General features: G+C 44.1%; 1 protein-coding gene across 1 annotated transcript in view; it reads left to right on the top strand.

The window, feature by feature from the left end:
- Nucleotides 1–279: 279 nt before the first annotated feature.
- Nucleotides 280–21,215, top strand: part of LOC137616069 (uncharacterized) — a 52,906-nt gene continuing 31,970 nt past the window's right edge. The window contains exon 1 of the mRNA XM_068345747.1: nucleotides 280–503. The gene's annotated coding sequence lies outside the window, so the exon portion shown is untranslated. The remainder of the gene's footprint in view (nucleotides 504–21,215) is intronic.

Raw genomic sequence — 21,215 nt, 5'->3', positions numbered from 1 at the left:
GTAAATTATTTACTTTAGTAGGACCAGGTAAAGATAATACTGGACACACAATGACAACTTGTTTCCACTTCCGTTTAAAATGCATTGAAATTCATTGTGCTAGTCAATATTACAATTGGGGTAGCTACTCAAGGTTAAAACTTTGCTCCATATGTCCATATGGATCATCATAACTGTATAAATGACGTCGTTTTTCTGCGTCCTCAGGCCGTGGCAGTTAGACGGCATGGTCAGGATAACTAGATGGCAGAGGGTAAAGGCAAAGAAAATAACGCAGTGGGCACTGGGCACACTGGGCAGTGGCGCTGTTGGAACGTTGGCTAAAGACTAAAGTGCAGAACTGTTTACAGTTCAAGTCAGCTGATGGACAAACAACCTGCGGCTCTGCGGCCGACTGTTCATTTTTTGGTCACAGTGCATTCACAAGGTTAAGTCACTCTTACAACTTAACAGTTTTAGGAAGAAAAGTATTTCGACGTGGTCTGGGTCCACCAATAGCATCGGTGAGTCTCTTCTGATAACGTCTAGTGAAACTTTAAGTCAGTTTAAATCAAACTTCGGTGACGGTGTCGGCATTGGTGATGGCCCCACGGCTAGGGTTGCCAGGTTTTCTAGAGAAAAAAAAAGGCCAACTTCTAGTCAATAGAAGCTTTAAAAGGCCAACCCATTAGTAAAAAAAAAGCCCATATATATAGTATTTAAGACCCGCTTTTTCGTATTACTAACGGCCAACTAATTTTTTAATAAAGGCCAAATTTGAGGGTTTTTTGGCCTGAAAAAAGGCCAAACTGGCAACTCTGCCCACGGCATGGGGATGAACGGGAGTTGCCAAGTTGTACTTTTGAGTAGGACCCATCTGTTTCTTACTTATCTTGACAAGATGAACTTTTAACTTATACTCAATTATCCGACATTGTGAAACCGTTACTGAAATCATTGTGTGATACGAGATGAGTAAACCCAAGAATGGGAAATAGGACAGAGATAACAAAGAAAAGACAGTAAATGTTTCAAAAGTTTTCGTTCTTTCATGAGGTATTAAAATGTATTCGGGTAGGGTGAAGAATAGCACACATTTGTTAAAATGTTTATAATGTTGGAGACCTCATGGAATACCTGGTGTCAAAGCTTGCTCAATTATCTCGATATTTACCTTTCCATGTTACGCTGTTTCTTTTTGAAACGTCTAATTTTTGGTTAACAATCTCTCCGTTAAATTAGAGTTATATTGTATGAGGAAATTACGAGATAACGATTTACACCATTGGTCATTTCTGGCAACGTATTCGTAATATTTATTTCCCTTAAGGGCCCATTTATATAACATATCTATTTTTACGGTGATCCGGGTAGAATTTTATGCTAAAGTTAAACGAAATTACCAGTTTCTTTTTCTGAAATACTTAATTATTTATGTAAAGTTCGATATAATTTCCCCGTTAAAGCGTGTTAAAATATGTTCCAGCCAATTCCAAGGTAATTCTGTTCTGCATACCATACCGTATTTTCTTTAATACTTCTAGCTCAGTATATGCCATCATAATTACGGTAGTAGACTGAATTGAATTGTTGGTCTGTGGTTGTAGGTTGTCTGGGGCACCTACCACCCATTGAGATACTACCGCTAGAGAGTTTTTGAGTCCTTTGTCTGGTCAAACACGCATTGAATTCATCTCTGATGATGATTATTATTATTGCTATTATTATCATTACTATCCAAGCTACAACCCTAGTTGGAAAAGTAAGATGCTATAAGCCCAAGGGCTCCAACAGGGAAAAATAGCCCAGTGAGGAGAGGAAATAAGGAAATAAATAAACGATGAGGAAATATACAATAAATTATTCTAAAAATAGTAACATCGAAACAGATATGTCATATATAAACTATAAAATGGATTTTGATCAAAGTGAAAGATCTATTTTTTGGGTGAGAGGGCCATGTCGTCCTGATTGAAGGGTTCCTTTAGGTAGCCTTCTAAGGGATATTTGCTACAGTGATACTCCCAGAGAATTAAACCGAAAGTCTCCAGGATTCTAACTCCTGGCGCGAGTATCCAATAAAGGATATCGCATATCAGGGGACATATTCTAGGTACGACACATTGCAATCTTCACCCCGAATCGATTTAACTCTACGATGTAAGGGGGAAGAGTGGCAAAAGAAAGGAGTGCCGTTCTAGGTACCCGGTGGACCTCCTTCCCTACTACTACCGGGAGGCCATTCCTTTTCTTACCGTTAAGCAGAAATGGCCACAGATAAAGAAATTTTGGGAGGGGTCAGCAAAAGGGTGGGTCCATCAGGACGACATGGCCCTCTCACCCAAAAATAGATTTTTCACTTTGATCAAAATCCGTTTTTATGGGCTCAAACCATGTCGTCCTGATGGAAGGTTCCTATAGGTAGCTTTCTAAGGGATATTTGGTTACAGTTATATTCCCAGAGAATTGACCTTTAGGTCTCCAGAATTCTAACTCCTGGCGCGAATATCTTTAAAATTTTTCTTAAGGATATCGTATAATATCTGGGGACGTATATCTTGATACAACACATAGCAATCTTCACCCCGAAGAGCGTTTTCGTTTCAAGGGGGAAGAGTGGCAAAAACAGAAGGGAATACTTTATCAAGGTTACCCTTCCTCCCGTACTATTACAAGTATCCAAGATAGCGCTCATTCCTATTTCTGTAGCGATTGCGCTCGGTGGTGTTCCCTGTTTATATAATGCTTTTGATCATTATTGTGAGGAATTATCATGCAATCTCCCGCTTCTTTTGCCTCTGGAAAGTTAAGTTTTTAATCTTTACAGTGTATAATTTTTAGCTCCTTCACAGTGAAATTAGTTTAATTTAATGTGTTATACAGCTTGGGCGGTCACCGGAAGCGCCATGGGCGCTGTCGTTTGTTATACATGTGTTATTTAGTTAGCAGAACGACATTCCTGTTTGTAATAGCATCAATAAATTATGGAAGCTATTTAGGCACAATTATGCAAGTAAAGATATATATATATATATATATATATATATATATATATATATATATATATATATATATGCATACAAATTTCCTCTTCCTTATGTCGATCTTATACGTTAAGAGTTTCGGCGATTTAGATAACCGAGATTTTGCCCCGCGCTAGGCTACCTAGCCTATGCACTTTAGTATACTTTCATACATTATCCCTGTTTACCCTCTATCGTTTTATCAATTCAACAGGAGATAGTATATCTCCTAGAATTAGTTATATAACTCGATACGCGTCTCCTGTAGAGATTTAAGGGTAATCCCTCCTTCCCTCTGAGTGCCGCTATAGGCGACAACCCTATCTTGGTCTTGCCATAGAGTAATTTACTCTGGCTTGACTAGGCTAGAGTTTTCTGTCTCCCACCCTTGCCGGCGAATATCCCGACTTGGGTTTTCGACAGAACCTCAGAGTATTCAGTCTTTCTGCCGGCGGCCGAGCAGCAGGGCGATTACTCACTCCCCCACCAGCTTAGAGCTGTCGGCATAGAAAACTGGCTGGCTAAGCCTCCCTAGGCAGCACTTGAAGTGGTAGTATGATGACGCCACCTTCTCCCCTGCGGTCTAGAAGACTAGTCCTGTGTCGGCAGACCCTAGGCTGAAGAATAGATATTCTTCTGCCGCCTAGGATAGCACCGATACTGAAACAAAGTTTCACCCTTGTGTGGAAGTGGCGGCAATCCTGCCGCCTTCTTCTACACTTGATACAGGACCCTTTTCCCTGCCCCTCTCTGTGCTTTAGCGATGGCCTAGCTAACGCAATCCTGTGGCCGTTGTCCTACAATCTCACCGCTCGCCGGGTAGATTGTGGTGCCGGCCGTGCTCCTACATAAGCAGCTGTTTGGTCACTCAGTCATTCCCTTATGGACGCAAGGCTCCAGGAAAGGTTATGCTGGATGTAACGGCTGCCGGTGGGAGACCCCTCTACTGCTGAGTGTTCTTCAGTCCTCCCTTGGACTGCCATCCACATTCCTGAAACCAGCAGGAACCGGCAACGGGTCTTGTGGCTGGATGGAAGCTTGAATGATACATTCTCGGCTTCCATATGAACCCTCATTCTGGAGGAAGGCAGTTAGGTCAAGTACTTACACCCTTATCTATTGTAAACATACACTTGAATAAGACAGCCCTTCACTCCATGCTTTCTCTCTCTCTGTCAGCCAGTGCCGGCTGGACCGGTTCCGTCAGGTACTAACCTATCCGGCGGCATGCCGACTGGACCCCTGCCGCCAGGAACAATCCAGCCAGTGACATGCCGGGCGGACCGTGCCGCCAGGTGATAGCCTAGCCGACAACTTGCCGGCTGAACTACAGTATATGATTATACAGTAGCCAGTATAGTATATACTGCAGAAAGAAAACTATAGTATATATTATACAGTAGTTATTTTCCAACATACTTTGGGTATCTTTGCACAGTCTATTGTTGAGACCAATCCTATATTGAAAGAAAAGATTTCCTTCAATACACTGATAGTGAATCGGTTAATAACTTACCCCACAATATTAAAGAACTTAAGAAGGGTCAGTGTTAGTATGCACTTTTTCTATCCCTAGAGGTTAGAACCCTTCTCTTTGAGTTTGCCTGGATAAGGAAAATCTATAACTTTAATATTGGGGGAGGTCACAGCAATTGACTAGACAGGAGACACAAGTATGTGTCTTTCCTATTTCCCTTCTAGCTTACTATTCTAAACTATAATGGTTAAAATATTAATATTTTGCATATCTGTTTACCATGCGAGATAAACAACCGCATACTCATTTAAATTTCCTTTCTTTACAGGAGGAACCCCAAATGAAGTGCGACGTGGTCTTCTGTAACTACAGGAGTAGGAACTTCTGTGGTCACAAAGTGTGCAGGTGTCATGCCCGCACCATCACTACCGAAACCCTGCGGTACTGGGACCAAGAAAACTGCAACATCTGCCGGACCTTGGTGACCGAAGGTTTCGACGACCCCAAGTCAACGGAGTCGAGTGATGCAGCACAGGAAAAGCTGCGCAAATGGGTACGAGGGTTCCAGAAGAAGTCTCCGGGACCATACCTGCCTAACGACAGGATAATGAAGCTGTCGTACCTCCCTGCGTCCAGATTGCCATCGAGACTGATGTCAGTGAGGCATTGCAAGGCATGGACATCCACCAAGAGGAAAGGATGTCTGAAGTGTTAACGGACACTGAAATGGATCTATTGAAGGATGATCCCGAGGAGGAGTCTACTCTACCTCCGGAAGATGATGTCTGTGTCTGTGCCGGCACCAGAGCCGTTACCCTCGACATCTTCTGCTTTTACCCCTCCATCGGGCAACATGAACCAAGCACTGGCTCATCTTACGACCCTAATGGAGAGTATTCGCAAGCAAGGCTAAGAAAGGACAGCGAGACTCGAGAGAGAACTCCGTGAAGCTCGACTCACTGCCTCCTGAGGGTCATACAAGCTACCCAGAGTCCAAGACCTCCCATCCTGCTTCAAAACAAATCCCTGGAGGTATGCGGAGTTTATGCCAATTACTAACGGCAAACTCTACATATCGGAGAAGATGGGAGCCGTCCCCTTAAACGACATCCAGTTCTGGCCAAGCTTTGATGCTTACCCAAACTGCTCCATTCGACTGAAGCAGGAGCCAGCGTCAAAAGAGGAGACGGAACCAAAGGAGGTCATGGTATTCGACCACGATAAGGCACAGGCTCTCTTGTCGAGCAGCCTAAAGGTGGGTTACACAAACTCGAAAGTGTCCGCCTTGAGAAGACGCATCCTACCTTTCTTGCTCCTGCTTCAATAGCCTTCCCCTTTATGTCGAAGTCTTTTAAAGCTGTTCCCAAGGCAGTAGAGAAAGGCAAACCTTGCCTTACACTCGAGGAGTGTAGACCCCTGTCGTTAGCCCTGCCAGTGGAGGATAAGGAATGGAAAGAAATCCACCTAACCTTCTCAGTAGGGAAGTTGGATGCAGATATTGCAGGACGACAGTTCACCGAGAATCTCCCGAAACTCTCAGACTTTCTCTTGCATAGGGAGCAAGAGACAAAGGAGAGACTTGCGGCATCCCTATCCCTACAGAACTGCATGGAGATGTGTGCAGTCCAAAAAAGCACCACAGACATGCACATGGTCATGGCCAAAATGCACATAGCCACCTTAGTAAAGGACCTGTACGCCTTTATGAAGGCTAGGAGATCATATAGAGAGTTCATGTTTGCTGCAGCAACAGTGAAACACAAACCCAGGAAGCTAATATCTTCCAATATATGGAGTAAAGAACTCTTCCCACGGAGAATAGGAACCTTCTCCAGAAGTGGGGCATCTCATCAAAACGGAAGTCTTCCCCGGATGCGGGTCCCCAACCTAAAAGGAAGACTAAGAAGCCCAGACTACCCTCTCGGCCTGCCCAACAACTTCCCACAGTCACCATGACCTCGGGGCCCCAAGTGGTTGCTCAACTACAAACCACATTCCAAGTGGTGCCTCAGCAGCTGGTTGCCCAGTCACCAGCATTCAACCCTGCGTTTGAGAGGCAAACCACTACCTTTCGTCCCAAAGGTAGAGGCTCCAGACAAGGCTCTTCAAGACACCCCTCACGAGGTAAGGGAGGACGTGGTCAGGGAGGTAAATCCTCCGTACAATCGAAGCAATGAGATGCTTCAGGTAGGAGGGAGGCTCCAACACTTTCAGGATCGTTGGACCTTCGATCCTTGGGCCCACAGCCTAATCAAGAATGGATTTGGATGGAGCTGGAGCAAGCCTCCACCATCATTTCCTTAATTCTTCCAACATACCACCCCCTCATTGGAAGAATACACCCTATAACTCTTGAGCAAACGGGGTAATAAGGAGAGCAAAGTCCATCAAATTCCAGGGAAGGCCGTTTTGTGTTCCCAAGAAGGACTCAGACAAAATCAGTGTCATTCTGGACTTGTCGCCACTCAACAATTTCATCGAGAACAGCAAGTTCAGGATGTTAATCCTTCAACACATAAGGACCCTGTTACTAAAAGGGGCGTACACAGTAAGCCGCCCCCTCTCCTCCTACCTAGGATTCAAGGTTCAGAAGAAAACTTATGTCCTCAGAGCCATGCCCTTCGGACTAAACATAGCCCCAAGGATCTTCACGAAACTTGCAGATGCAGTCGTTCAACAACTACTCCTAGAAGGTGTTCAGGTAGCAGCGTACCTGGACGATTGGCTGGTGTGGGCAGCATCCAGGACGGCTTGTCTGCAAGCATCCAAGAATGTGATCCAGTTCCTGGAACATCTGGGATTCAAGATCAATTTCAAGAAGTCTCGACTCTCTCCAGCTCAAGAGTTTCAATGGCTGGGAATCCATTGGAACTTAAAGTTACACCGCCTCTCCATTCCCCCAGGGAAGAGGAGAGAGATAGCAGTGTCTATCAAGAGACTACTGAACAAGACGCCAACAGGAAAGAGTACTGGGCTCTCCAGTTCGCAGCAGTAACAGACCCAGTGCTAAGAGCACAGCTGAAAGATGCATCAGGAGTCTGGAGAACATACGCATCAAACGCTCGACGAGATAAAAAAAGACTGATACCGACCTTACTACGATCACTTCTCAAGCCATGGTCGAAGGCCAAGAACCTAACGAGGACTGTACCCATGCAACCAACTCCACCATCGGTGACCATCCACACGGAATCCTCGACGGTAGGATGGGGAGATCACTCCCATCAAAGGAAAGTCCAAGGGACCAGGTCTTCTCTGTTCAAGACCTTTCATATCAATATTTTGGAGGCCATGGCAGTCCTTTTGACGTTGAAAAAACACACCCCTCGCAGATCACCCCACATCAGGCTGATCTTGGACAGCGAAGTGATAATGAGATGTCTGAACCGACAAGGCTCGAGATCGCCCTATATCAACCATGTGATATTAGCCATCTTTCGTCTAGCGGAAAAGAAGAGATGGCACTTATCAGCAGTTCACCTACAAGGGCTCCGCAATGTGACAGCGGACGCTCTATCCAGGCTCAGGCCGAGAGTCAGAATGATTCCTAGATGCAGACTCATTCTTCTTCATCTTGAAACAAGTCCTGGAACTGCAGATCGATGTCTTTGCGACGAGCGACAACAAGAAACTACCTTGATATGTAGCCCCATACGAGGACCCTCTAGTGGAGGCGACGGACGCCATGTCCCTCGATTGGCACGAATGGACCCGAATTTAATTGTTCCCTCCAACCAATCTCCTGCTGAAGGTCCTCAACAGGCTGAGTTCCTTCCAAGGAACGGCAGCTCTAGTGGCTCCCAAGTGGCCCAAGAGCAACTGGTTCCCTCTTATAATGGAACTGAAGCTGAGGCTGGTCCCTCTACCGAACCCAGCACTTTCTCAACGGGTTTAGAAGTCGACTGTCTTCGCTTCATCACAGAGTACCCAAAACCTTCATCTCATGATTTTTTCACCTTAGCGGTTAAGAAAAGATTTGGGATCTCGAAAGGCAGTATAGACTTCTTAGAAGAATACAAGTCCAAGTCAACTAGGAGACAATATGAATCTTCTTGGAAAAAGTGGGTTGCTTTCGTGAAAGCAAAAGGACCGAAAGAAATCTCAATAGACTTTTGTCTGTCCTTCTTTATCCACTTTCATGAACAAGGCCTGGCAGCCAACACGATAACTACGTGTAAGTCGGCCCTGACTAGACCTCTTCTATACGCCTTCCAAGTGGACCTGTAGAACGAAATCTTTAACAAGATCCCGAAGGCATGTGCTAGACTTAGGCCTGCAGCTCCTCCGAAGCCCATTTCATGGTCCTTGGACAAGGTCCTACATTATGCTTCAACTGTGAACAATGACAATTGTTCTCTTAAGGATCTAACCCAAAAAGTTATTTTTGGGCTCAGTCCATGTCGTCCTGATGGAAGGTTCCTATAAGTAGCTTCCTAAGGTATATTTGACTACAGTGATATTCCCAGAAAATTAACATTTAGGTCTCCAGAATTCTAACTCCTGGCACGAATATCCTTAAAATTTCTCTTAAGGATATCGCATAAATCAGGGGACGTATATCTTGATACGACACATAGCAATCTTCACCCCAAATAGCGTTTTTGCTTCGAGGGGAAAAGTGGCAAATTTTGAAGGGGAGCCGATATCAAGGTTACCCTTGCTCCCTTACTACTTTGAGTATCCAGATGGCACTGTACGTCGCCGCCATGTTTGTTCCTATAAGTGTACAGTAGCGCTATAGCTCGATGATTTTCCTGCTTATCTCTCTCGTTACGCTTTGGTTTTTTGCGGATATCGTGCAATCTCCAGCCTCTTCTGCCTCTGGAAAGTTGAGTATTTGGTTTTTACATTGTATAGAATTTAGCTCCTGCCTCACAGTGAAATTAGGTTAAATTAAGTGAGAGAGCTTTGCCTTAACCGGAGGCGTCATGGGCGCTGTTGTTTATTACGCATGAGTTATTTAGTTAGCCTGAACGACTTTCCCGGTGTTAATAGCATGAATATTTCGAAGCTATTCAGTCTTCATTGCTAGGAAGTTATTTATATTATGCCGATTGTATTCTTGATAGTTTCGGCGATTTAGGTAACCGAACCTTGCTTGTGCTAGGCTTCCTAGCCTATGCATTTTAGTTTACTTTCATGCATGATATAAGACATTCCTAGTGTAATAACAATTAAATGAAGCTATTTATGCTATTTATACATGTAAGATACATTGATTGCATATATATATTCCTTCTCCTCTGAGATCGTATACGAGAAAGTTTCGGCGATTAAAGTAGTCGAACCTCACCCGCCGCTAGGCTACTAGCCTAGTGGCTTTAGTGTACTTTCATACGTGTTCTCCGGTTACCCTCGTGTATCGTTTCATCAATTCAGGCAGAGATAGATATCATAGAATTATTACATAAACCGATATTCGTCTCCAGTGGAGATTTAAGGGTACTGTAATCCCTCCTTCCCTCTGAGTGTAGCCTTGCCTTCGAGTAGACACTCAGGATTGACTGGGCTAGTGTTTTCTGTCTTCCCTTGGCCGGCAGATAGCAGGCTTTGGGTTTCGGTCAAAACCTCAGAGTATATGGTCTTTCGCCGGCGGCCGGCCGGCAGTGTGAATATTCATTCCCCTGCCGGCATAGGAGGCTAGACCTCGCTAGGCCGCACTTGAAGTGGTTGTATGATGTCACCACCTTCTCCCTGCGGTCTAGAAGACTAGTCCTGTGCTCGCAGACCCTAGGCTGAAGAATAGACATTCTTCTCCCGCCTAGGATGGCGCCGGCACTGGAACTCTGTTTCTCCCTTGTTGAGAGGAGACAGCAAGTCTGCCGCTGTCCTCTTAACTGTATTGGCAGACCCTAGACTGGAGAATAGATATTTTCCTGCCGCTAGGATGGCGCCGATACTGAAACAAGAGTTTCTTCAGGGTGTGGTAGGCCCGGTAACCCTGCCGGCTCCTTCCACACCTCATACAGGACCCTTTTCCCTCCCCCTCTGTCCTTTAGTGATGGCCTAGCCATCGCAATCCTTTGGCCGTCGTCCTACATCTCACCGCTTGCCGGCGGGTTGTGGGGCCGGCCGGGGCTCCTACATGCAGCGGCTTACTCGCTCAGCCTTCCTTTATGGACGCAAGGCTCCGGGAAAAGCTAGACCCCTATACTGTAGAGTGTTCTTCAGTCCTCTCTTGGACTGCCATCCACATACCAGTGGCTGGCAGAGACCGGCAATGGTTTGTGTTTGGGTGGAAGCCTGAATGATACATTCTCCTCTTCCATTTGAACCCTCTTTCTGGAGGAAGGCAGTAAGACTGAGTACTTACACCCTTATTTATTGTTAATACACATTTAATAAGGTTCCCTTCACTCCTTGCTTTCTCTCTCTCTATCGGCTAGTGCCGCTGGGTACTAAACCTGATTAATGCTGCAGGTCACTACCCCAGCTGGCGAGACGCCGACTGGATTAACCTAGCCAGCAGGTGCTAGCCTAGTTGATGCTGCCGGCCACTACCCTAGCCGGCAAGGCGTCGGCTAGACCGGTGCGCCGGGCGAGACACCGACTGGGCTAACCTAGCCGGCAGGTGCCAGCCGGGTTGATGCTGCTGGCCACTACCCCAGCCGGCAAGACGCTGACTGGATTGTGCCACCAGGTGCTAGCCTAGCCGGCAACATGCCAGCTAAAACTATAGTATATGATTATACAGTAGCCAGTATATTTGCAGTATAGATCATACTGCAGACAGAAAACTATAGTATAAATTATACAGTAGTTATTTTCCAATATACCCTGTGTATCCATGCACAGTCTATTGTTGAGACCGATTATATATGGAAAGAAAAGATTTCTTTCCACATACTGATAGATGATCAGTTACAATTTACCCTCCTTATTAAAACCTTTGGAAAGTCAGTGTTAAGTTACACTTATCTATTCTTACAGGTTAGAAATCTTCCATTGGGTTTCCTGAATAGGAAAACAAGTATGTGTCTTTCCTAATTCTTTTCTAGCTTGTCTATCCTAAGCTATATGAAATAAATATGCAAAAATATCAATAATAATATTTATATAGTTTATCAGGTGAGATGAACTACCGCATACTCATTTGTTTTTCCTCTCTTTACAGGAGGACCATCCTAAGTGCCCGAGTCTTTTGCAACGTGAGGATCAAGGACTTCTGTGGCCATGTAGAGTGCAGGGCTCATTTTCTCTGCGCCATCTCCAAGGAACCTCTGAAGTACTGGGACCCCCAGGACTCCAATGTTGGCAAGGCCTTGGTTACTAAGGCCTTTCACGACCCCAAGACAGCAGAGTCAAGGGATGCAGCACGGAGTAAGCTGCGCAGATGGGTTCGGGGCTTTCAGAAGAATGCCACGGGGTCTTACCTTCCGAATGAACGGATGCATGCCTGTCTGTTCCCTAAGGCGACTGCGGATGCAGTCATACCCCAGCCTCACCCTGAGATCCCTTGCGTTTAGATTTCCGTATATACGGACGTCTCTGGCGCGATGAAGGACATCCACCTAGATGAGAGGATGTCGAAGGTGTCTGAGGACACCGAGAAAGACTTTCTAATGGAAGGTCTAGAAGAGAGTCTACCCTGGCTCCCGAGACTGAAGAGGATGATGTCGAATCGAATCCGTTTCATCGGTTCCGGCCCCAGAACCAGTACCCTCTACGTTTTCTGCTCCTCCATCGGACGACATGAGTAAAGCTTTGGCCAGTCTCATGACTATGATGGAGAGTCTTCGTAAGCAGAGCGAAGAAAGGGACGCTGAATTGAGGAGGATGGATGGACCATCTTGCCGCGTCCCGTGGGTCTCGGAAGACTCAACGTGAAAGATCTTCCTCCTTGCTCTGATGTGAGGCATGCAGAATACATACCAATTACCAATGGGAAGATTTTCATTTCAGAAAAGCTAGGGGCTGTCCTCATAGAGGATGATGACTTTTGGCCCAGCTTTAAGTCTTACCCAGGGCCCAGCTTTAAGTCTTACCCAGACTGCTTCATCCGCTTGAAGGCGGAACCTGTGTCCAAGGAGGAGACAGAACCAAAAGAGGTCATAGTTCTTGGTCATGGAAAAGCTCAGGCTCTGTTGGCAAGTAGCCTGAAAGACAAGGGCTTCACTAATTCAAAAGTGCCAGCTCTTAGCAAGAAACACCCTTCTTTTCTTGCTCCAGCTAAACTAGCCTTTCCCTTTACGGAAAAAGGGTTTAAGGCAGTCATGAAGGCAGTGGACGCAGGGAAACCTTGCCCTACACTCGAGGACTGTAGACCCTTATCCCTAGCTCTGCCTACGGACGAGAAGGACTGGAAGGAAATCCACCTTACCTTCTCAGTTGGGAAGTTGGAGGTGGATATTGCTGGACGCCAGTTCAGCGAAAACCTCCCTAAGCTGTCTGACTTTCTCTTGCGTAGAGAGCAAGAGACAAAGGAGAGACTTGCCGCATCCCTGTCCCTCCAGATTACCTTGGAGGCAATGGCAAGCGACAACAGATCCCCAGACATGAAAATGGTCGTGGCCCAATCACATTTGGCTACGCTGGTCAAAGACCTATATGACTTCGTTAAGGCCAGACGCGCATGTAGGGAGTTCTGTTTGCTACGGCTGCAGTGAAACACGAACCTAGGAAGCTCATAGCCTCCAATATCTGGGAAAAAGACCTCTTCCCCAGTGAAGTGGTCAAAGAAGTAGTGGACAAGGCCGCCACGGAGAATAGAAATCTTCTCCAGAAGTGGGGCATGTCGACGAAGAGGAAGTCTTCCCCGGATGAGGGTCCCCAACCAAAGAGGAAGACAAAAAGACCTAGGTTGCCCTCTCGCCCTGCCAGAAAACAGCAACAACAACTTCCCGCAGTTCCCATGACCGCGGTGCCCCAGATGGCGGCACAACCCCAGCCAACCTACCAGATGGTGCCTCAGCAGCTGGTTGCCCAGTCACCAGCTTTTACTCCTGCATATGAGAGGCAGACCACTACCTTACGCCCTAAAGGTAGAGGGTCGAAAAGGGGTTCCTCTAGATACCCTCCAAGAGGAAGAGGGGGTAAGGGAGGACGCGGTCAAGGAGGCAAGCCATCCATACAATCGAAGCAATGAGATGCTTCCGGTAGGAGGAAGACTCCAAAAATTTCAGGATCGCTGGACCTTTGATCCTTGGGCTCACAGCCTAATCAAGAACGAGTGATAAGGAGGGCAAAGTCCTTCAAATTCCACGGAAGGCTGTTTTGTGTTCCCAAGAAGGACTCAGACAAACTCAGAGTCATTCTGGACTTGTCGCCACTCAACAAGTTCATAGAAAACAACAAGTTCAGGATGTTAACCCTTCAACACATAAGGACCCTGTTGCCAAAAAGGGCATACACAGTCTCAATAGACATGGCAGATGCCTATTGGCATTTTCCAATCAACTGCTCACTCTCCTCCTACCTAGGATTCAGGCTACAGAAGAAGAAATACATCTTCAGAGCCATGCCCTTTGGACTAAATATAGCCCCAAGGATTTTTACAAAGCTTGCAGATGCAGTCGTTGAACAACTACAACTAGGTGTCCAGGTAGTAGCCTACCTAGACGACTGGTTGGTGTGGGCAGCATCCGAGACGGAGTGCATGCAAGCATCCAAGAAAGTGATCCAGTTCCTGGAATATCTGGGATTCAAGATCAACGTCAAGACGTCTTGATTATCTCCAGCTCAGCAGTTTCAATGGCTAGGAATACATTGGAACTTGAAGTCACACCGTCTCTCCATTCCCCCAGGGAAGAGGAGAGAGATAGCGTGATCTGTCAAGAGACTACTGAAATCCGACAGGATATCAAGACGCCAACAGGAAAGAGTACTGGGTTCTCTTCAGTTTGCATCAGTGACAGACCCGGTGCTAAGAGCACAACTAAAAGATGCATCAGAAGTCTGGAGAAGATACGCATCAAACGCTCGAAGATATCTAAGGAGACCGATGCCGACTCGGCTACGATCACTTCTCAAGCCATGGTTGAAGGCCAAGAATGAATGAATGAATGATTTAAAGTTTTCAGGCATCCTGACATCTAAGGTCATTGACGCCGGTAACATTTAATTTATGTATACAAAAATAAAAAATGAAACAAAATATAAAATTAAAGAGTATTCAATTAAAATCATAAAAATTGAATGTCATAAAAGTTAAATATTTTTCAGAAGACCTGCTTCTGAAAGAAATCTAAAAATGCCACTTGCATGGTAGGACACATCATTTCCAAGAATCTTGGCAAGGATGAACCTGCCACCCTCACCTCGAGCCTCAAACAAATATCTATTCCGCAAGTTGTTATAATTGGGGCATTCGGTCAACAAATGCCTTACTGTTAGAGGTACCAAACAGTTCTCACAATACGGTTGGTGTTGGCCCTTCAGCAGAAATCTGTCAACCGAGTGTGACCAATACGGAGACGACAAAGAGACGTCTCCCATTTTCGGGGCCTCATATTACACCTCCAAGGAGATATGTTATTTGTTACTTCCCTCATTTTATTGCCATCTTGACTATCCCATTGCTGTTGCCATTTATTGCAAACCAATTTCTTGATGTCAGGTAAGAAATCATTACAGGGAATGGGATACCTTCTTGGCAGCAACTCGGATGCAGCCTCCTTAGCCAGTGAATCTGCCTTCTCATTCCCAGACACACCTACATGTGCTGGAACCCAACAAAATTGAACTGTTATACCTCTCCGTCCAATAAGGAAAAGCCATTCTAAAATCTTTAAAACTAGAGGGTTATTAGAATTAAAAACTTCCATAGCTTGAAGGACACTCCTTGCATCACTAAAAATTGTAAAATTACCCTCCTTCTCCAACGCTATTTTCTCAATAGCGGTTAATATGCCATACAGTTCGGCAGTAAATATGGAAGCGGTCAGAGGAAGTGCACCTCTACAATTAAAACCATTACTATGTACTCCAAATCCAACGCCAGCATCAGATTTGGAGCCATCAGTATAGATAAAAGTTGATCCTCTCTGTTCTTTAACATGTTCATTAAAAAGAGACCTGGCTTCTAGGTCTGACATATTCTTCTTATCTCCAATAAAATATTTACAAAAAGATATCTCTGGTAACATCCATGGAGGCGTTGATGATACCTTGAATGGAAGTACCTTATTTCTAATTATATCCAGACTATTTAAAAATCGTTTCACCCGAAAGCCATAAGGTTGAGGAGATTTTGGGTGCAACTCAAAGTATGATGCGTGTCTTACAAGGCTTGCAGTCTGAAAGGCTAGAGAGCTAGGGAGTCTTTGCAATCTAAACCAATACCGAAGAATGGAAGACATTCGGTAAAGGTCTAGAGGTAACTCTCCAGCATCAACAAGGAGACTTGGGATAGGCGAGGTTTTAAAAGCTCCAGTAGACAATCTAATACCTGCATGATGTATCGAGTCTAATATTTTTAACCGGCTTGGGGTGGCTGAAGAATATACCTCACAACCATAACTAATTTTGGAAAAAATCAAGGCCTTGTATAATTTTAAAATAGTATTGCGGTCTGCCCCCCATGATGTATGGGACAATACTTTTAAGATATTCAGAGCTTCAACACATTTAGCTTTTAGCGCTTTTAGGTGAGAAACCCATGTAAGTCTACAGTCAAATATCAAACCTAAAAATTTGGTTTCCGATACACATGGTATCCGTTGACCTTTAATGTATATATCCGGGTCTGGATGTACTCCCCGGATACGACAAAAATGGACAATGGTAGTTTTACTTGTCGAGAACTTAAATCCATTCATGTCAGCCCACTGGATAATTTTATCAATAGAGAGTTGGATTTTTCTCTCAACCATTGCCATTCTAGTGCCAGCAAATGATATTGAGAGATCATCCACAAATAGTGTTGAGAGAATATCCTGGGGAATGGCTGAGGATATTCCATTAATTGCTAGTGCAAAAAGGGTTACACTCAACACACTACCCTGAGGAACTCCTTCTTCCTGGCACTTACTCTCTGATAGAGTTTCCCTCACTCTCACTTGAAAAACTCTACGTGAAAGAAATGCTTGAATAAATAGTGGCAGCTCTCCTCTCAATCCCAATTCATGAATGGTTTTAAGAATACCATATCTCCATGTGGTATCATATGCCTTTTCAAGGTCAAAAAATACTGTAACATGGTGCTGTTTGGAAGCAAAGGCTTCACAAATAGAAGACTCTAGTCGTATCAACACATCAGTCGTTGAGTGCATTTTTCTGAATCCACATTGAATCGGTGATAAAATACCTTTCTTTTCAAGGTACCATATCAGCCTTGCATTGACCATCTTCTCCATGATTTTACATAAACAAGATGTCAATGCAATAGGACGATAGTTTGCTGCTAAAAACTTGTCTTTACCGGGTTTTAAAAAGGCTAAAATAATGGCTAGTTCCCAAACACTTGGGTAGCTATGATCATGCCATATTCTATTAATAATGCTTAAAATAAATAGCTTTGTATTAAAATGTACATGTTTAATCATTGCATATGGAATTCCATCGGGTCCAGGGGCTGTATCGTTGCAATGAGCAAGTGCAGAATCAAATTCTCTTTCAGTGAAAGGAGAATTATACGACTCTTCCCTTCTTGTTGCAAAATTTTAAAATTTTCTTTTCTTCAGTGCTCCTATACTGGTGACCAGGGGCTCCTTCACACTTGCTGGATACATTTGAAAAATGATTAGCCAGGGCATTGCTAACTTCATTTGCTTCAGTTACATACTGGCCATTCACCTTCAACACTGGTGGTGGGTTGGGGGTGAATTTGCCAGCTATCTTTTTTACTTTCCTCCACACAGAAGATGGTGGTGTTCTACTGTTAATAGAGGAAACAAAAGACATCCATGACTGGCGCCTTGCTTCTTTCATGGCACGACGGAACTGTGCTCTACATTTCTTGTACATTATTAAATTCTCATCAGTTCTGCGTCTACGCAATCGTGTTAGAGATCTTCTTGTGGCTCTGTGGAGTGCAGTTAGTTCTGAAGACCACCACGGGACTGGTCGTCGTTTGAATAACCCTGTTGTTTTGGGAATTGAATTGACTCCTGCTGTATGAAGAGTTCCATTCAGTAGGTCTATGGCATCATCAACACTTTCAACCTGTTCTGCTCTCCCTTCGATTTCACTTAGCTCGGAAAATTTAACCCAGTCTGCCTTGTCTAGATTCCAAAGTGGCGATCTTTGCAAAGGCGGACCCTTGTTGGTGTTTATAATGATTGGTGCATGATCACTAGTATGCCAATCATCTAATGTCCTCCAATCAAAATCAAGAAGGCAGTTAGAGCTTGCAATTGAAAGGTCAATGCATGACAAAGTACCTGTCTGAACATGGAAGTGTGTGGGCTCTCCTGTATTAAGGAGTCCCACATCCTCATTCTCCACAATTGATGAGATAATATTGCCCCTTGTGTTGGCCAAAACATCACCCCATAAAGGATGTCTACCATTCATATCTCCCAGTAAGAGAAAAGGTTGAGGGAGTTGTTGAATGACCTCTGCTAAATCATCATATAAAATATTATCATTTGGAGGTAAGTACAGAGAGCATATTGTATATTTTCTCCCTATATCAATTTGTACAACAACTGCCTGCAGGGTTGTACGTATAGACATGGGTATTTGGGGAACATCTCGACGAATGTACATGAGACTTCCGCCATGGCTCCCTGCTTGTTGATTATATGGTGTTCTATAGCTAACATACTCTCGAGGACTAGAAGTGTTAGAATCAAGCATACTTTCCTGTAGACATACAATTATGGGGGAATGCTCATGAATTAGGAGCTTAAGTTCTTCATATTTCGCCCTCAAACCCTGACAGTTCCATTGCAAAATGGAGGAGAAAACTATGGATTATTTCTGGAAGACATCTTGGATGAGGTCTTCCCATTAGAAGTTTTTAATGTAACATTATTACCAGTAGGTTTCTTCAGAGGTGGTCTTGTTATGTTGGGTTTAACGTTGGTGATTTTCTTTGTATTCTTTTTATCTATTTGTTGAGGTGGATGGTGGACCTCAACTTGAATTTCTGATTTATTCAGTCCATCTTCTGGTTCATTAGAAACATCAACAGACAAAACATCAAATTTATTTGATGTCATAACCTTAACGTTTCTAATGGAGGGTGGAGAGAGAGATGGAGGTCTCTCTCTTTTGCGATTAATAGATGGTGGGATTCGAGGTTTTTGCACCTTTCCCACAACAGGTGCATCAGGTAAGTTAGTCTTAAGTGGAACCTCCATCAGATCAGGCAAGGACATGGCCTGAGAGAGGTTTGTATTACTTTTTGTAATGGCGGCTGAAGGCTGTACAGCAATGGGCAATGACCTAGTGTTAATACACCGTGGTAAAGCCTCAGGAGGTGATAAGGTTACCTCGTTATTTGACATTTTGTCAGATAGTATACTTTTTTTTGAGCTATTGGCAGTGCTAGGTTGGTTTGACTTTAATGCCTTAGCATATGTATTTGATTTATTTAATAGTCTTTTGGCATGGGTCACACTTATGTGTTCTAAGTTTGATTTGTTGAGGGCAGCTTCCTCCAACTTATATAGCTCGCAGATCTTGTCTGTGGATTTGTGATTCGAGCTGCAATTTAAACACCTGGCTCCAAGTGCACACTCTCCATGGTAAGATTTGGAGCAAATACCACACATCTTCTCATTTTTGCAAACTTTGGACGGGTGCCCAAATTTAAAACAATTAAAGCATTGCAATGGCTTCTGCTTGAAGGGTCTTACTTTAATCCTCTCGTTCTCGATAATAATATGAAAAGGTACATCAGCATCCTTGAACGTAAGGATTATCATTGATGTACCTGGGACTTTATGAACTTTCCATACATTTAATGGACACATGGCCAGTATCTCCTCCTCTGTAAAATCATATAGATCTCTGTTAAAAACTACGCCCCTTCCGTAGCTAAAATTTAGGTGGGGTTTGACATCTAACTTAATGTCATCATTATTTATTTTCATATTGGACAATATTACCGACTGTGTACTGGATTTGGCATGGATAAGGAAACTATTTTTACCGAAACGAGATATATCGCCTGGTGCAATAGTTCCTACTTTTTTCTGAATCAATTTGCATATTTTAAAATAATTCCCTGTAACCCCCTTTGATTCAGCTATAAGCCACATTGGTGGTTTTGGATTTCTCTGGGAGGGCATGACTAAATCTGCGCCTTTTTCCAACCAATCGGCAGGCCTGTACACATCTAAATCTTTTGGTACCTTATCGCAGAGAGCAGCCGCGACATTCAAGTTATTAATTTTAATATTATTCAAATTACTTATTGCACTAAATGCTTCGTCATAACTACTATAAGATATCCATGAATCCCAAGTTTCAGCTTCAAGTTTCATCCTTATTTCTTTTATGCATCCATAGCATTCAAATGCTTTACATAGATCATCATAATTTGTTTCTATTGAAATTTGTGTAACATGGAGGATTCGAAGTTTCCTCGTGTTACCCAAATTACTCGATTTAGAAATATCAGTAGAATGGTCCTTTCCCGTTCCGAGGTCATCAACAGAGCTATCCCTTATCACATTAGCAGAGGTCGTCAACAGTGCCGGGGGAGAGTCAGCGTATCCAGGGGATGGGGGTTCATTCCTTAAAGAATCCATTATACTAAAGAGAGGGAAAAGAGTTAGTTTGATGTACCTGCTCGAGAATGTTAGGCCATCACGCGTCGGAAAGGAAATTTGCACTCTCCACTATCGGCACAATGAGAGTATACTTCCCAGATGGTCCACTCCATACCCTACCCGAAGGATAGCATCAAAACAGATATAGAGGCACAGGTGTAAGCTGAACCCGCCTGTTAGGACTGAGACCAAGAAATTATGGAATCATCCTCCCCATATCTATAATGACGGGCTTCCGGCCAAAAGCCGAGAGTCCTACCCCAAGCGTTGGATCCCCCTGGATTCCGAAGACCCAACACTTGAGAATAGTTCCGCCAAAAAGGTCCAAACCATCTTCGGGATGGCTGAAATCATCCAATACTCTCATATATAGCTTTGAATGCAAACACCTCCCAACCGTGATACCTCCTCCCACTCATCAAAGCAGGCAGCAATAAAGGATGTATGAACATCCCCGCCGGGGCTACAATGGATGTAAAAACATCCAAGCCATAGGAGAAAAGAAAAAAAAAAAAAAAATAAATATATATGTACATAATATATACACATATAATGAGGGAAATTTTTCTCATAGAGTTTGGAAAGCAAGACTAAAGAAAGTTTGTGAAATTAGGATAAGGTCGAAGTAGTATTGAGAAAAAGAAAAAGGTAAAAGAGAGAAATTTAGATTCGAACTGGGGGAGCAATTTCCCCAAGTTCGAGAGCCCTCTTGCCCGTCACCAAGTTTCAGCACGGGAATGAAATGCCGTGCTGAAGCTTAATGACTTCATCAAGGCATTCTCTCATTAAGAGGGTGAAGGCCAAGAACCTGAAGAGGTCCGTGCCCTTGCAACCACCTCTACCTTCAGTCATCATCTATACGGACGCATCAAAGGAAGGATGGGGAGATCACTCTCACCAACAGAAAGTCCAAGGGACTTGGTCTTCTCTATTCCAGACCTTCCACATCAACGTTTTGGAATCCATGGCAGTCTTTCTCACGCTGAAGAAATTGTCCCCTCACCATTCAGTCCACATAAGACTGATGCTGGACAGCGAGGTGATAATGAGATGTTTGAATCGTCAAGGTTCGAGATC

Source organism: Palaemon carinicauda, chromosome 2, assembly GCF_036898095.1.
Source record: "Palaemon carinicauda isolate YSFRI2023 chromosome 2, ASM3689809v2, whole genome shotgun sequence".
Classification (NCBI taxonomy): domain Eukaryota; kingdom Metazoa; phylum Arthropoda; class Malacostraca; order Decapoda; family Palaemonidae; genus Palaemon; species Palaemon carinicauda.
This window is presented reverse-complemented; position numbering and strand designations above follow the sequence as displayed.